The 18,146-nt window shown below is 41.2% G+C and overlaps 1 protein-coding gene across 2 annotated transcripts in view; it reads left to right on the top strand.

Annotated features, from left to right (window-relative positions):
- Positions 1-18,146, top strand: part of Siah1 (siah E3 ubiquitin protein ligase 1) — a 33,119-nt gene that overhangs the window by 5,685 nt on the left and 9,288 nt on the right. The gene's annotated exons all lie outside the window — the stretch shown is intronic.

Below are 18,146 nucleotides of genomic sequence, written 5' to 3' on the forward strand. Positions count from 1 at the left end.
GCTGGAAACCAAACGGGGTGCTCTGCAAGAACAGTATGTGCTTTTTGGTACCAAGCCTCTCTGCAGCTTCCAATTTATTGAAAGTTTTCTCCTTTAGAACATTTATTTATTTTCAAATTCTGTGTCTGTGTGGAATTGTGCATGAGTATGCTGTGCCCTCAGAAGCCATAGGAGGGCATTGGATCTTCTGTAGCTGGAGTTGTAGGCGGTTGTGAACTGCCCAGTATGGATGCTGGGAGCTGAACTCTAGACTCTCTGCAAGAGCAGACATGCTATTAACCGTGGAGCCATCTCCAGCTATAAATATTTTAAAGTTAATTTCTTTGATCTGACTGAAATGGACATTTTTTTCATTAAATGATAGATAGCTGTTATTAACTTTTGAGCTGTCCATATCAAAAGGAGTTTGTGCTTAATAAATCTTGATATCTTACAGCTTGATACTTACTTGTGGTTATAGGTACATTTGCCCCATGCCCTCTGTCCTAATTTTATTCTGTACTTTTCCTCCCTCTACTTGGCTGGGGATAAATCTAGACCCCCAGGCATACTTAGGAAAATTCTCTAACACAGAGTTTTTTTCCCAGATGCCTTACCAGTTTTAGCAGTTTATTCTTATGTGTAATACGATAGTCTCATGTACCACAGTATGTTAACTGGACCACATTTAAACCACATTTTGTTGTTGTTTTTCTTTTCTTTTCTTTTCTTTTCTTTTCTTTTCTTTTTTTTGAGGCAGGGTTTCCTGTGTAGCCCTGGAACTCGATCTGTAGACTATACTGACCTCAAACTCACAGAGATCCACCTATCTCTGGCTCCTGAGTGCTGGGACTAAAGGTGTGTTCCTCCACACCTGGCTTAAACGGCTTTCTTAAGGAAGAGTTATTTTTAGCTTATTCCTTTTTATACATGTTGTATACCTTTGCCAACATGTGAATCAGAAGAAAATGTGCTAGATTACAGAGGTACACACTTAATATTGCTTAATTGTGAGAGCCTTTTATATTAAGTATTCCCCAAAGAGTTGGAAAATTCCCTACATTTTGCTAAGAGTTAAGGCTAAAATCTTTAAAAACAAATCTATGTATGTCATTTCCCTACTCTTAGAACTTTCCCTTTGGTTGAAAAAGTTTTATATTTACTGTAGATTTCACAAGGTTTATGCGTTTTTCTTTTTTGTTGTGAGGCAGGGTCTCACTATAGCCCAAATTGGAACTCACTGTGTAGTCCTGTCTGACTAATTTACAAACACCTCACTTCCTCTGCTTCCCAGACATCGAGACTGCAGGTGTGAGCCAGTATGCCTAACTTCTCAAGAGTTTTTTTTTTGTGTTAGGGATGAAACATAGGGCCTCTGAAATGCAACTCAAATGTAACTGAGAGTTACAGAAGCCTTCTCACGGCCCTCTACAGAGTTTTGTTTTTTTTTTTAATTTCATGTGTTTGGTGTTTTGCCTGCATGCACCAGGTGCATGCCCTAGTGCTTGGGAGAGCAGCGGAGTGCACTGACTCCTCTGGAGCTGGAGATACAGTTGTGAGCTGCTCTGTGGGAACGGGAACCCGGGTCCCCAGGAAGAACAGCCAGTGCTCCTAGCTCTGAGCCATTTCTCCAGCTCTCTGTAAGGTTTTTAAGAACGATGACTCCCCATTTCTTCTTTTTTAGGGACAGCTAGACTTAGCTAATTATTTTTGTACTTTATTGGTTTCCTGCTGTGGGTGGAGCAAGCCTCCTCCTCCCCCACTCCCACTTACACTTACTTTCCCCACTTGTGTGTGTGCCTCAGCCTGGCTGGACAGGTTCTTATAATTGGCTCTCTATGGGGATGATGGCTTTCCCTTGCACTATTAAAGTTGTATTTCTTACAGCGAATACCCTCTTGTTGTAAGCTTTACTTTGTTTTCTGTGCTTTACTGCAACTGTCACTATATCCTTTACTACTTTTCTAAATGGTCAAGTCTCCAAGTCCCTAGCACGCTGCAGACTATTGGTCACCTAGCCTAAGTTGTCATTCTTAAAGCCCCCTTTATTGCACTGAATTTATTTTGGGCTCTGTTTAGTGTACTCCCTGTTCCTTCTTGGTTCATTCCGTTGAATTTGAAGAGCTTGTCCAGATTCCTGAGACCGTGTGTAGAAGAGGTGGTCTTTCAAAACGTTGCATCAATATTTTGCCCTCAACACTACGGGCATAGTTTGATCTGGATAATCATTTTCTTCAAGAATTGAAAAAGTAATACCATATTGCTTTGTAACTGAATATTGCTGTTCAAAAGTGCAGTGCTTCTGTGCTTTCTACTTACCTATCCAACAAATGGTTTTTGAGGTAATGCTGTGTATACTAAGTTTGATTTTAATTTGAGTCACATCATTGAACTAGACAAATTCCACCTTCTAAATAAGGGTGAATGGGCCTAGAACAATTAACATAAGTGAGTTGTATAGTAGATAGAAAGTAACACAGTCTAAGGAATAAATATCAGATGCCTGGGAAGTAAGAAGAGAAAAAGAAAAGTGCATTAAGATGTGTAGAGATTTTAGAAGTACACAAAAGGTGAGTTAGTAGTCAGGGTATGGGTTGCTTTTTTTAAAAAAAAAATTGTTAAAAATCTTTTTTATTACATTTTAGTGTGTGCATGTGGGATGATAATGTGTGTGTGAGCAAGAAGTTACCCTGGAGACCCTGTAGGAGTGGGCTCTTTTTAATCCGCTGTGAGTACGAGTCCTGCAGATTGAACTCAGGATTAAACTGTCCTTGAATAAGGTTGTTTTTTTTTTTTTTAATTTTTATGTACATTGGTGTTTTACCTGCATATATGTGTGAGGGTGTCAGATTCCCTAGAACTAGAGTTATAGACGGTTGTGAGTTGCCATGTAGGTGCTGGGACTCGAGCCCTGGTCCTCTGAAAGAAAGCTCTTAACCACTGAGCCATCTCCCCAGCCTCCTTGAATGAAGTTCTTACTGCCTCATCCTTTTGAGTTGAAGACATGCCCCACCATGCTCAGATGAGGTTACAGCGTAAAATAGAGAAACGGGGTGGTCTCATTGAGGGGTAATGTCTGAATGAAGATTTGAATCTAGGAGAAAAGTGTTTGAAGACAGAAGGTCCAATGGAACAACCTAGCCTTATCATAAGACTGAGAAGAAGTGATTGCAAATACATCATATTGTTTAGGCCTTATAGGCCATTTATAGGATTTTAGTTTTCAGTATGTATGAGGAGCCATGGAGGGTACGGAGCAAAGGAGTGAGATAATGTGATATAAATTTGAATTGGATTGAGCTTACTGTGCTTAGAACATGAATGGATTATTGGATGAATGTGGGAGACAGAGATGGAAGGAGAAGACTGGATTAGGAAGATACTGTGATCTTTCAGGTAAGAAAATAGTTCTTAGGTCAGATGGTAGTATAGGGTGTTGAGCAACGGTTGGGTTCTTCGGTGATTTTTAAGGAGAGACAATAAGATTGACTGGTTGTTTTAAGTGTATGATGTATAAAGGGGTGACTTAAGTCTCCTGAATTGCCTCTTCCTCTCATGTGTGATATTATAGACAGCTGGGCTTATTTTTTTAAATTTGAGCTAGAGATACATGTTTAAAGTTTTTTTTTTTGAAATTATGATTACACCATTTCCCTCTTTTTCTTTCCTCCCTCAACCCTCCCATGCATCCCCCTACTAACTCTCTCAAATGCATGGCCTCTTTTTCTTTGTTTAGTTGTGTGTATTACATAATATATAAATAATATATGCTCAGTTTGTATAATGCTAACTATGTATATGATCTCAGAGTTGACCACTTGGTATTGAATAACCAGTTGGGTAGGGAGAGGGTTCTTTCCTGAGAACAACCATTTTTTTTCTCCTCTCAACTTTCCCCCATTTGCCTGTAGTTCGTTTTCTAGGATTGAGGCTCCCTGTGAATTTTCCCTCTTCTGTGTTAGCATGTCCATTGGTGGTGTCATTGTTCAGGTCTTATTTAGGTAGCCGTGTTGTTGAGACTTCATGAATATAACTTCTGACATTTCTAGGAGACACAGTCTCACAGCAGACTGACAAACTCTTGTTCTTTTGTCTCTTAATCTTTCCATCTCCTCTTCTCTTTTATACAGTGATCCTTGAGCTTTAGGTACAGGAATTTTATTGTAGATGTGTCAGTTGGAACACTATCTCTTGTTCTGGATTTTGGTTGGTTTTAGTTTTCTGGTCTATTGCAAAGAGAATTTCCATTGAAGAGGGGTGAGAACACTTATTTGTGTATATAAGGATAAATATTTAAAATGTAATTAGGAATTGTGTTGTTTTAGTAAAGTGGCATTGTAGGTTTAATCCAAAATAAATTTTTTTTTTCTAGCCCTAGGTAATTGGCTAGGTTTCCAGTACCAGGCATGATTTCCCTCTTGTTGAGTGGATCTTAAGTCCAATTAGAGAGCTGTTGGTTACCACCAAGGTACTCTTGCCACTACATTCTGTGGTTACTGTGGTTCATGGGCATCATAGCTGTATAGGATGCTTTCATCTTTTGGAAGCTTGCATGGCATCTTCTGGTACCATGAAAGCTAGTCCTCAGAGGAAGCTTTCAGGTCCTGTGTCCAAAGTTCACGATGTCTTCAAAAATAAGAACTTACATTCCACCCCGGGGAGGCAACCAAGGGCAATAGCACTAGTCTGTAATGTTTTGGGAATCTGTTGGATAACCCTGACTAACAACTCAAAAGGATTCTCATGTATGGTGTTGGGTTTGTATTAGATACACTATGACTCTCATGGGAGCATTCTCAGTCCAGAAGGAAAAATTTCATTTAAACTCTCTATATATTTATACACAGATTTATATGTATTATGTGTTATTTTAGTAGATAAAAAATAAATGATTCCTTATGACTTTTTCTAAGAGACTTCCTGTTATTTTACCCTCCTGTAGTTTATCTCCCCCCCACTCCATAATTAAAGCCTCCCTTCCCTGTTTCTCCCATTTCTTCCACAAAGTCACTTATAATCTGCCTCCTCTCAGTTGTTCTTTCTCCCTCTCCAGTGTCCCCTCTACTTTCCTGGTTTTTGAGGTCACTCCAGGCTTTATACTCACATCTGAAGATTTCAAGTGAGAGCCTCAGAGGAGAGAACTTGCAGTTCACCTCACTCAATATGATCTTTTCTAGTTGCATCCATTTACCTCGCTAGATTCTGGTGAACGATGTACCTAGAGACATAAATTTAAATTCTTGGGGAATTTAAAGAGTCATAAAGTTAACAGTGTAAGAAAAGGTGGCTGTGGGCAACTCTGAAGTTTGGGAATTAGAAGAGAAAAAGAGTAATTTGCAAAGGGCAATGAGAAAGATTGGCAATATAGAAAACCATCATAGTTAGTGGTTAAAGTTTATAACTTGATCTGTTAACTGTCACATGTTGGTGACAGTTCACAACTTGCAAACAAAATGTACTGAAATATTGGATACTGCGTGCTAAATTTATACCTTAAAGCAGCTGTGGAATGTGCTGGTCATCATGCTGGCAGTTTGTTCTGGAGGTCAGATACCTGGCTGGGGATCCAGTTTAGATGGTGTTTTTGCCTAGCATGAATGAAGCTCTGAGTTCGATCCACAGCACTTCATAAAACTGAGTACAGTGGCAGCAGGTTCAAGAGTTGACATAGTGATTTTGAGACTAATCTAGCTTACATGAAACCCTGTCTCACAAAAACAAAATGAATACACAGAGTTTTATTAGCGATCTGAGTATTCAGGCCAGTTTGTCTCATTGAACCCAGAGAAATAGTTCAAATTTTGATGTTTCTTTGGATTGGGGATATTTGCACAGACTCTGTGAGTTAAACATTTCTAATTTAGAATTTTGAAAAGCTTCAAAATTAAAAGAAAACATTTAGGTGTCATATCATTTTGGATTTCAGATTTATTGATGCTTTGTATGTGTCGAGACATTCTTGTAAAAATGAAGAATTCTACAAACAGCCTGTTGGGGGTGAAGAATACCTAAAATTAACATCTATTGCATTTTATCTGTATCACTAAATATCAGAACAAAGCAGAAAGTTCGCATAGCTTAAGTGCAAAAGGCAAGACCTTTAGATGTTGAGATAGTTGTCTAACTTTTCTCAAAACTTTCTTGATATACTGTGGTTGTAACAGAAAAGGTACCACATTTATTTTTCCTGGTAAATAGGAAAAGGGAAAAATTTATTGTGGTTATTTCCCTATTTCTGTCATTTTAGTTACTGGTTTCATTTATCTGATCAGCTGTCCCCAAAATATATGGAAAATTTCAGAGAGAATATACAAATTTCAAATTTGTATGATGGAATCACTGTACCACTTGAGTCATGAATCCCCCTAGTGTGTCCATGCTGTATGTGCTGCCTACCCAGCAGTCAGTCAGGAGCCAGCTAAGTTAGCATACTGTCTACTGACAAGATGGACTTGTCATGGCACTATAGTGAGTAAGTCTGAATAATCTTTGTTTTGCTTAAAACGTGGCTCAAGGGGGCTGGAGAAAGCGCTTAGCAGTTAAGAGCATTGACTGCTCTTACATAGGGCCTAGGTTTGAGACCTAGCACCCACATGGTAGCTCATGGCAGTCACTTCAGTTCTAGGATATCTGAAACCCTCTTCTGGCCTCCACAGGCACTAGAAACACTTGGTACACAGACACACACACAAGTAAAACATTTATACACATAGAATTTTAAGAATATTTAAACAATAGCTCAGAAGTGTAAGAGCTTTATTACTAGTGATTTAAGATTTCAAAGAGAGGGTAGAAATGTCTTCTTTAAATGAAAAGGTCAATTTCTTGATTTAATAGGGAAGAAAAGTTCTCAGAACATACAGAGTAAATTATTGGTAGTCTCTTAACAGTGCCTAATTTTAAATTAAACTTTGTCACAGGTCCGTATATAATGTATGTATGTGTATATATATGTATATGTACAACTCCAAACCACAGTATATGTAGGGTACAGTACTGTCCACAATTTCTGGCATTAACTGTGGGTTTTGTATTTGATCATGAATAAGGAAGGAAAAATACTCATTGGAATGGTAAAGTGTTTTGTTTGGGCAATGCTAATACTTCATTTTTGACATTATATAGACAAATTGTGTGTGCTGTGTAGTAGAACTGACTACAATGGTGAAGCATGGCTGTACCATTCCCAAGTGAAGTCTGAGTTTGCAGGGTTCCACGTGCTTATAGCGAACCTGTTTTACAGAGAGTTCTAGGAGAGCAGAGCTACACAGAGAAATCCTGTGTCAAAAAATAAAGCAACCCAACAACAAAAAAACCCTTAGCCTTGGTAGGTAGGGGTTTTGTACATATCAACCTCTCCCATCAGTACCAGTTGGGTGTCCTGAAATACGTTCTCCCTCAAGTTTGACCCTACTGGTTAAGATCTGTGTCTAGAGGTTCTGATGTCATTCTCTAGATTGTAATTTACATTTCTGACCAGCAGTGCATTATGGGTGGATATAAAGTAGGGTTTACAGGACTACTTTTTCTGATCTCATAGTTAGCTAGGGTGGTCCACAGAACTCTGGTACATATTTTACTAATGTTCTTTTGTTACAAATGATATAAATAACATACTGTGAGCAGCCAAGTAGAAGAAATGAATAAAGCAAGTTAGAAGGGAAGGGGCTTGAAACTTGTGTGTCTTCCTCTTGGGTACATTCTCTAGACACTTCCACATGCCACTCTTTCTGGAAACTAAGCCCAGTCCTTGTGGGATTTTTATGAGGCTTCATTATTTAAACATGGCTGATTAAACTCTGGCCCCTTTTGCAGTCAACCCTATCTTTATCCCCTCTCTGAAGGGTCAAGTTTTTGAGTGACTGAGCTGCATCCTTGGCCACTATCAGCCATTCGTTAGCATACAAAGATTTCAAGGGCTTGAATCCCTGTACTGGGGTAAGACTTCAATTACTTGTTAATCATTTGATTATTTCAATAATAGTCTTCTTAAAGGTTCCTTCCATCACTGTTGTTTGAGTCCTTGCCTTAGTTATGTTTGCTTATTATCATTTTACTACTTTTAAAAAATATGAATAATCTGAATTCCTTGAAGAATTTAGTGAAAATAATTTATTCTAACAATGACGTACATGAGAGTTTGTTTTGTTTGTTTATTTATTTTTTGAGATAGGGTTTCTCTGGGTAGCCCTAGCTGTTCTGGAACTCTCTGTAGACCAGGCTGGCCTCCTGAGTGCTGGGATTAAGGTGTGCACTTTTTCAGTTTTTATACTTTGTTATGGTCTCCATGTTATAGCTTCCATGTGGACAGCAGAACTGGCTGGCTATACTTAGGAGTTTGTGCACACTGCAGAAGGCCTACTGGTAGAGCACTTCCTGGAATGTTGAGGGTCCCATGTTACTGGAGTCGGGGTCATAGCAGATACCCCATTACACGTTGTCACCCATCCTCAATAAACCAATGAAAAGAGCCAAATTAATGATGAAAAGCAGAAAGGGGGATTTGGTCAATGTAACCACAATTGGGAAGAGGGATAAAAGTAGGTGATGCCTGTCCCCAACTAGAGTTTAAAGGGAAGAGGACAGATATACCTATGTAAGGCAGCGAGGCCACGCATCGCCCTTCATTGCCTCTATTTCCTGTCTTTTTTTTTTTTTTTTTGGTTTTTCAAGACAGGGTTTCTCTGTGGTTTTGGAGCCTGTCCTGGAACTAGCTCTTGTAGACCAGGCTGATCTCGAACTCACAGAGATCCGCCTGCCTCTGCCTCCCAAGTGCTGGGATTAAAGGCGTGCGCCACCACCGCCCGGCTTTTCCTGTCTTTCCTACAAGGTCATTTGACAGTGTAAATCTTTCTGCTGGAGACAAGATTCTCTTCTTGTTGTAGCCCAGTGCCTCAAACAGTTCTTGAGGAATTCTCAGTTTTTGGGATCAGGTTCAGTAAGAGGAGAGAGGCACAAACATGTCTTTAAATATATTTATTTATTTATTATGTATACAATATTCTGTCTGCGTGTATGCCTGCAGGCCAGAAGAGGGCGCCAGACCTCTTTACAGATGGTTGTGAGCCACCATGTGGTTGCTGGGAATTGAACTCAGGACCTTTGGAAGAGTAGGCAATGCTCTTAACCACTGAGCCATCTCTCCAGCCCACAAACATGTCTTTAGACTTGCCATGCAGGCTGGTTATGCTTGGGCTAGATCCTCAGCAGTACATCATACAAAACCAAATGAAGCCCCAAAGACATAGTCTAGCTTCAGACCTCCCAAATTAAAGTCTATGTTTTTTGTTTTTGTTTTTTAACAAGATTCCTTAGGTGGTAGGTAGCACATTGAATTTGAGAACTATTGTGGTCTAGGGATGGACTCTTCCTTTAATGAACACTTTTCTGATGCTGCTATATTTCTTACATAATTCACTCTTATTTTGTATTTTATTTATAATTCATATTGCAGGATCTCTCTCTTTTTTTTAAAAAAACTATTTTATTGGTATTTTAGCCTGTATGTATATCTGTGTGAGGGTGCTGGATCCTGGAGTTACAGACAGTTGTAAGCTGCCATATGGGTGCTGGGAATTGAACTCGGGTCCTCTAGAAGAGCAGTCAGTGCTCTTAACCACTGAGCCATCTCTTCAGCCTCTGCAGGATCTCCTTTACATAGTGCCTGTGAGGTTCTGATTAGGTATTTTTCTGAAGTGGAAACCTCAGTAGGGAATCTTGGAAGGAGATGAGTTACAGATTTGAGTTCCTTTTCCATAGCAGCTTTCTGTCAGGTACTTTTCTTGACGTGCACACAGAGACCCAAGCACAGCCCTGTCTTCAGAAACACCTCCCTTGAGAATGAGTCTCATTGGCCACGAACCCACCATATTTGCTAGACTGGCTCTGGAGCTCCAGGAATCCTCCTGTCTTCATTTTCCAGTGCTAGAATAACTCCCCCACACTGTTTTTATATATGTGAGGGATTGAACTAGGTCTTCATACATGTAGAAGTGTAGAAGTGAGCTATCACCAGCATGTTTAAATGTTTTAATTCAAATTCCTAATATAAAGTGTAAATATATAATTGGATAGTTATAATTTTATTGACATTTTTGCCACTTAGAATTTGAACTTAAGGATTTGCATTTGGTAGTTAGCTATGAGAGATCGACCACTTGAATGAAAAAAAAAATAAAAAGGACAGACACGGTGGAGAAGAAGGTTTACTGTAGATAAAGGGGAGCATAGCCAGAGGCAGGGACAGCTGGGAGAGTTCAGAGTGAATGTGACCTGAGCCTGGCTGTGAGAGAAGGCGAAGGGGAGAGAGGAGATCCAGGAGGGTAAAGGGTAGAAGGGTTGGGGACACCAAAATGGCTGATTCTATAGGAAAGTGCAGCTCCTGGGCTGGAGAAATTTAGGGTGGAGTATACTCTGTAACTGGTGGGGAATGAGGGATCAGGGAGAACCTGGCTGTCAGGTGGACTTTGATATGTTAAATAGGCACCTCAGCCTTTTGTCTACAGTTTGAGACCCACGTCCCAGTCTTTTTGTTGATAATCAGTGACTACTTCCTGCCAGCGGTGAGAGTCCTTGTTGGATTGTTGGGGACCCAGGAGAGCTGGAATGGTGGCTAAGGCCTAGAAGAGCAGGGTCACTGACTATCCAGGCTCAATGGGATTATCCGGGGTTAAGATATGTGTAGGCACGTTGGAACAGTCTGTGAGGCTGGACCACCTAGGGCTAGCTGCTTTGGAGCTGTCTAGGATGCAGAGGCTCAGGCTGGCTGGAAATTCTGTCAGAATGAAACACATGGGACTGGCGAGTTTGGAGTAGTTTGCAGTATTTAGTTGATTGGAAATCTGCTGGAACAGATACAGATTAGGGACAGAAGGTAGAGTTAAAGAGTTTAGGGGAAATTTTTAAAAAATAATTCAGTTTTATTTTATGAGTATTGATTGGTGTTTTGCCTGCATGTATGTCTGTCTGTGTGAGGGTGTCAGATCCTCTGTATCTGGAGTTACAGAGAGTTGTAAGCTGCCATGTGGGTGCTGGGAATTGAATGTGTATCCTCTGGAAGAACAGCCAGTGTTCTTAACCGCTGAGGCATCTCTCCAGCCCCCAGAGGAGAATTTTTTTTATCTAGGGTATACATTTGAAATTTATAGACCTATGGTCCTGGTAGTTAGAGGACTGGATTCCCAAGATCAAGGGGAAGAGAGAGAGAAGAGAGCCCACTCAGGAATAGCAGGTGGGGGAAATTTAGGAGTACTTGAGTCTGTTTGGCCTGCAGGAGGTGGATTCAAGTTGAGTCCCTGAAACCACTACCTAGATGGTTGCCGTGGCTCCTGTGGTCTAGATGCCTTTGTTTGGGGTAGTCAGTGTCTATCATACAGGACAGCATTTAATTTTTAGCTGCCACAGAGAGCAGCCTTGGCCAGACCCAAGTCTGAGAGATGTTCCTGTGGAGAAGAACTTGAGGATGACCTTACTTTGACCAGGCAGAGTAGAGAAGTCAGCCCAAAAGTGTTCCTGGCATCATCAAAATAAAGCTTAGAGCCCTAAATACAGTCCATAGGGAGACTGGGAAATTTTCTGATCCTTTTATAGTGTGCCGTTATAGAAGATCAGTTTTTTTTATGGTGTGCCATTATAGAAGATCAGTTTTTTTGTATAGTTTATCACGATAGTTAAAGTGTAACAAAGTGAGCATAGACAAAGAAGCTAGACAGATATTACTGTGACCCTGAGTAGCCCTTAGGAATTTATAAACCTTATCAAACAAATACACCTTATTTAGCAAACATATATTGTTACTTATCTGAATTTTCTAGAAGCCTGGGGTTGAACTGTTAGCAAAGCTATAAGTAGTTAGGTCTAAATCTCTAAATCAGCTTTTGTTAATCTGAGTAGACCTTTATAACCTTAAAGTTTATCATCATAATTCATACCAACCCAAAATATTTTAGGCCTGTTGTTGTTTCATTAGTCTAAAAGAGGAAGCAGATGGCTCAATAGGACTAAAAAGTTATATAGATGTTACCTTAGTTGGTTTATGTTATGTGGTCATCTTAAAATGGCAGTTAAGTCCCATAGCATGTACCTTTTAATCTCAGTAAAGATGGCTGCCAGCCACATAGTTGTTATTAAAAGCTATTTTTTGAAAGATTTATTATGTATACAATGTTCTGTTTCCATGTATGCTTGCAGAACACTGTATACATAATAAATAAAGCTTTATTTATTTCTCATTATAGATGGTTGTAAGCCACTATGTAGTTTCTGGGAATTGAATTTAGGACTTCTGGAAGAGCAGTGCTCTTAACTGCTAAACATTTTCTTCCTTCCTTCCTTCCTTCCTTCCTTCCTTCCTTCCTTCCTTCCTTCCTTTCTTTCTTTCTTTCTTTCTTTCTTTCTTTCTTTCTTTCTCTAGTTGAATCCAGCTGGGCAGTGATGGTGCCCTTTAATCCCAATACTCTGGATGCAGAGGCAGGTGAATCTCTGAGTTTGAGGACAGGCAAGGACACACAGAGATACTTTGTCTTGAAAAAACAAACAAAAAAGTTGAATTCAAGTTACATATACAGTATATTATAAACAAGGCTTGAATCACATATATAGTAACTTATAGCAAATTAAGATTGCCTCTGTATAGATTTTTAATTATAAGCCTTTGTTTAAAGCCAAGTTTTGTTACAGATTTATAGATAATTTTAACCATACCCAGTGAACTTACAACTCCTGAGATAGAATTTACAGCATAGGTTTAAGAGATGTTTTGAGAGCAGAGCAAAGAGAAATTGTAGAGATAAAAGTTTTTTAAGAGTGGGAAGCAGAAGTGTAGAGCAGAGCTAGTGTAGATGTAAGAGACTTGAGGTCAGTTGTTTGTGCTGTGGCAGTTAAGATTTGTGAGAGTTTGGAAATCAAGTGTGCCAATTTTTGGCCATTGATCTATACTGAGGCTAAGCTGTTTATAGTCCAGGCCTGGGTGTGTGTGTGTGTTTGTGTATGTTGAAAAAAGAAACTCCCCTTACAGGAATTTCTGTAAGCTCCTAGAGGAGCTGAGAAAGTGTGTGTGGTGACCCAAATGTGCTCATGCTTAGAGAAGCTGTGGGAGGGAGGGGTGGACTGCAAGCAGGTCAGCAGTTCCTGGGGGAGGCGAGAGAAAGCGAGCCGAGCTGAGGTGGATAAAGAGTCTTTGTGACGAGAATTTCCAGCCAGGGCATTCTCAAGGGGAATGGAAAACTTGTCAAGTGTTCCAAATCATGAAGAGGTGGCTCTTCTCACGTGACTAGGACCCAAGTAGGGCAAGGGAGCTTCCTGGCACACCGGTGTGGCTTTTGTGGTGACAGTGGAGAAGCAGGCAGCTTGGGGTGACACTGATCCTGTAGAGAGATGAAGAGGGCAGGGCAGGGCAGGGAGACCCAGATGGGTGTCGCAGGCCAGAGCTGAGAGATGAAGGGAACATGCAGTGGGTACCTTGGGAGGATGTAGAAGGCTCTAGGAGTCGGGGATACAGTGATGGCATAGACAAGGAGAGGGACGTGGGGGTGGGGGGAGAAGTAGTGAGAAGGCAGACCCTAGAATTTGGGGTCCAGTTTGATGGATGACAAGAGGGGGCGGAAACAAATGATCTGTGCAAACCTTAGGAGAGTCAGAGCAGCAGAGTTCCTTGGAAGGGATCAGTTGTGTCAGTCCCAGCTTTTGGTGCCAGATGGATGAAAAGAAGAAATAAGAAAGGAAGGACATGACTGCTTCCGGGTATGACAGAGAAGAAGATTTATTGTAGATAAAAGGGAGAGCATAGCCAGAGGCAGGGACAGCTGCCAGTCCAGAGTGAACATGACCCTGAGCCTGGCCATGTGAGAAGTGGGGAGCCGGGAAAGTAAAGGGTAGATGGGGGTGGCGGGGGCAGAGTAAGCAGAATGGCTGGATTATATAGGGAAGTGCAGCTCAGCTCCTGGGCTGGAGAAATTTAAGGGGACCGGGGCATCCCAGCCATACCCTGTACAGATAGGGAGTGAGGGATGCATGGAGAACCTGGCAACCAGGTCTACTTTGATATATTAAATAGACACCTCAGTCATTTGTCCTGGGTTTGAGATCTCATACCACTGATCTACCTTCATCATTATTGCTTTATAGTAAATGTAATTTCTAAGAAGAATTTTAGGGAAATCAAGAAAGGGTGAACGGTCTTTGCATTCAACCTTTTTCCCCCCTGTAAGTAAAGAATGCAGGGCTTGAAGAGAAGACTCAACAGATAGGAGCACTTGCTGCTGTTGTGAATTGTTTTCCAGCACCCACATGGTGGCTCACAACTGTCCAAATGCTAATTCCAAGGGATCCTATGGCCTCTACTGGCCTCTGCTGGTGGTGTATATATACACATTCAGGCAAAACACTGATACACACTAACAAATGTATATGAGCTGGAGACATAGCTCGGTTTTTGGAATGCTTGCTTGGTTTTTCCAAAGGCATGGCACTACATAACTAGATGTGGTGGTGAGCAGTCTGAGTAGTCTGTGGTGGGAGTTGGATGATCAGAAGTTCAAGATCATTTTCAGGCTCTTAAGAGTTCAGTGGCAGTCTAGGATTAATGAGTATGTCAGATCTCAACAAACAACCCCAAAACAACAACAAAAACCTAACAGTGGCTAAGTGCCCTGAAAATATTAAGGCAAAATTAAAGGGAATAATGTTTTTTTTTTTCCCCATTTAGATAATAGCTACTGAAGCTTTCTACCAAAATGGGCTTGATGTACAATTTGGAAAGTGTACGTTGTATTTCTGTTCTTAAAGATGTTTCTTATAGTCTAGTATTAAAGTTAGGTGAAAGTTACTGAACATAATGAAGGTGGGCAAGTGGTTGGAGTCGATGTTAGTGAAAGTGGGTAGAACTCATTGTACTGGGATGCTCATTGCCAGATTTTGGTTATGTTTGAAGATTGTCCTAAGCATGATGTAATACCAGCATAAACCTTTGAAGCTTCAGCTGACACCATCCAGGTCTGAAGTGCATAGGACTTTATGGGCCAAGGGTAATGCTTGTTTAAAAGCAAGGCAAGCTACTCTAGTTTAATGAGGCCAGTTAAGAAAACTTTTCCAGAGTGGGATGAGAGTATAATCTCAGTTTGGAGGTAGAAGTAGCGTTTTATGTGTCCTGAATGTGTTTACGATTCTCACTGTACTGGAAGAGGGCATTTGAAATAGGCTGGCACACAAGTGGCTGAGTTAGAATTGAGGAAAATAGTAGTTGAGGCCTGGAAGTATTGTGTGAGTTATTCACTGCATGCGAACTTGAGAATTCACAGGACGAAGTTGACGTTAGGAGTGCTTGCCTGGCTGTGCACTTCCCTTCATCCCTGTATGTTCATACTCTGGAGCCTTAAGAAAGCACTGAGATCCTGACCTCCACAAACATGTTCTACCGGACTCAAGTGCTGCCAAGTGCACCGGCTTCATGTTGCAGGTGGCGCCTGCCAAAGCTGCTCAGGTGGTCTGTGGGGCGGGGCTTGGGACAAAGTCCGTCCCTTCTCTAGGCCCTGCCCAGGGGCCTGCCAGGTGTTGGAGCCTAAGCAGCAGGATGCCAGAACCTCAGGCGGACTTCTGCTAGAGTTCAAGGGAGGTGTTGTCCCTCCTGGGGACAGGCCACCCATTGAGCTACTTTAAATCTGAATGGAAGTGACCAGTCTTCTAAATTTAGGAGCCAAGGGCTGGCCTTGTGGGTTGCAGGAACCTAACGCTTGGCTTCTCATGTCCTGGAAGCCGCCGGCACCCTTTCTGCATTCCTGGAAGGGAGTCCTGTTCACATGCTTGCCAACGGTTAGGACCAGGACCAGAAAGAGGAAAGGTACTGACATAAAAGCATCTGTTTCCAAGACAGAAACTGAACTTCACGAATCCATAGATTCTGGTTTAGGCCACGCGGCTGTGTTTGGCTCTGTGAGGTCCGCAGTAAGGGTTCAGTAGAACTGCAGCGACTCTGGTTTAAATCTAGCTTCAGGCACGTTACGACTTCTGCAGACTTGTTCTTGGTTTCTACCTTGGGGCTGCTGCATAGTCGAGAATCTTTGTGGCTCAAGATGGAGCCGCATTCCACCCTTCTAACTCGGGAATGGTGTGGCAGTTTTCTGTGTCGGAATCTTTGTTTATCATGCTGAGTAGAAATCAGTGTGCTTTCTCCAGTGTTTGGAAGGTAATAAAAATATGTTGTAACATGAATCTGAACTTATGCTGATAAATGTTAGAGGTATTTTGCCAGGTCAAAGCATTGGGCTAGTGTTTTTCTTCTGAACTTGACTGTATTGCATTTAAAGAAACTGAGCTCTTTTATGTGATGGGAGCGGTTTTGTTTCAAGGAATCACTTTCCAATTACGGTGTTCCTTTGGGTGAGCACACTTAACATGGTGGAGTAGATGGGAAACTAATAGGCTTTGGTAATGCCAAGCCCATTGTTTTATAAGTGATCTAAAATGGATAAATCATCTGCATTAAAGAATTTGCTCAGATAGAAAGTAGATTACAGAACGTTCTTTTTATTGTGACACCTGGATCACAGGGCTTCAGATGATGAGAGTTGATTCATGTTATATCCTTCCATACTATGAGCCTGAGATGTTGTGATGGAGTTTGTTATACTGCGTGTGTGTGTTGGAGATGAAACCCGAGGGACATGGGTAAGCTAAACATTTGTTAGTACTTTCTTTTGCCCTTTGAACTTGAGAGCACGATTTTAGTAACAAAAGGAAAAAAATTAACCCTCCAGTGTTGCTCTTAGCCCCTTATTTACAATGTCTACTGTCTACTTCAATCTATAATTCATTTGTATTGGCTTGGTTATATTTGTAACCACAGTTATTTTGAAACTTAAATGTCTTTGCAACAGAATGATTATAACTGGAGGAATTACTATATTAAGTATTTAGTGTAGTCTCAGGGAGTGCACTGTTAGGACATTGATCTTTTGTCAGCTGAGATAAATTACGACCTGCCATATCCCTTAGCGGCACAGTGCTGGGGAAAGGGGCTTATTCTGCTTGACTCTCGCTTGCTGGTCCTTTCTCCAGATGACCCTGAAGTCTGTGTATAGTTGGTGTGTGCTGCAGCCATCCAAAGGAACCGATGGGTGCAGGGAGTTCTTTGCTTGCCCTTCATCCTCATCCAGTGTTTGTTTCTGTGGTGCTTTTACCCTCATTTCCTCTTACTTTTCCTGAGTTTCCCTTCCCTTTGTACATTCTGTGAGATTTGTTCTGTGGAAGTAGAATAAGGACTTTCATAAATGCCAGAGCAACAGCTTACTGAAGGATGGCTCTGCACTTGTCCCTGTTTCTCCAGCCTGGTGGTGGGCACTGATTGACAGGAGACAAATGATGCCAGCTGGAAAGACCTATTAGGTAGCTGCAGGTAGATAGTGGGATGACAGTGCTTCCTTTCCCTGAACATACCTCTCCAGAAGATGTTGCTCACTGCTGGGGAGGGTTAGTCTCTCGTAGTCTTTGGCATATGAACTGTATAGGACTCAAGCTGTAGATTCTGAAGCCGTGAGGCTTAACTCAGTCTTGAAGAAATAGACAGAGGTGGAGACTCTGAGGAGAAAAAGGCCAGCCCAAGTAGGTCCTAATATTGTATTTAAGGCTTCTTCTACAAAAGATTTATTTTCATTTTATGTGTATGGGTGTTTTGCCTGCATGTATGTCTGTATACCACATGTATGCAGGGCCCTAGAGGTCTCTCTTGAACCTCCATTTGGGTATTAGGATTTGAACGCTGGTCCTCTGGAAGAGCAGCCAGTGTTCTTAACTGTTGGGCCATCTCTCCAGCTTTGTATTTATGTCCTTTGTTTTTGTTTTTTATTCAAAATATAGCTCTCTTAGAACTACCACTATAGAACAGGCTGGCCTCAAACTCAGAAATCCACCTGCTTCTACCTCCTCTACCTCCTGAATGCTGGATTTAAAGGCATATACCATGCTGTCTTGCTATATTTACCTTTTCTTCTTCTTCTTCTTCTTCTTCTTTTGGAGGAAGGATTTCCCTGTGTAGCCCTGGCTGTCCTGGAACTCAGAGATCCGCCTGCCTCTGCCCTCCAAGAGCTGGGATTAAAGGCGTGCGCCACCACTGCCCCCGGCTGTGTTTCTTATTTTATGTAGCCAACCCAAAGATTTTCAGTACTTTTTTTTAG

The sequence above is a fragment of the Chionomys nivalis genome, chromosome 21 (genome assembly GCF_950005125.1).
Source record: "Chionomys nivalis chromosome 21, mChiNiv1.1, whole genome shotgun sequence".
NCBI lineage: Eukaryota > Metazoa > Chordata > Mammalia > Rodentia > Cricetidae > Chionomys > Chionomys nivalis.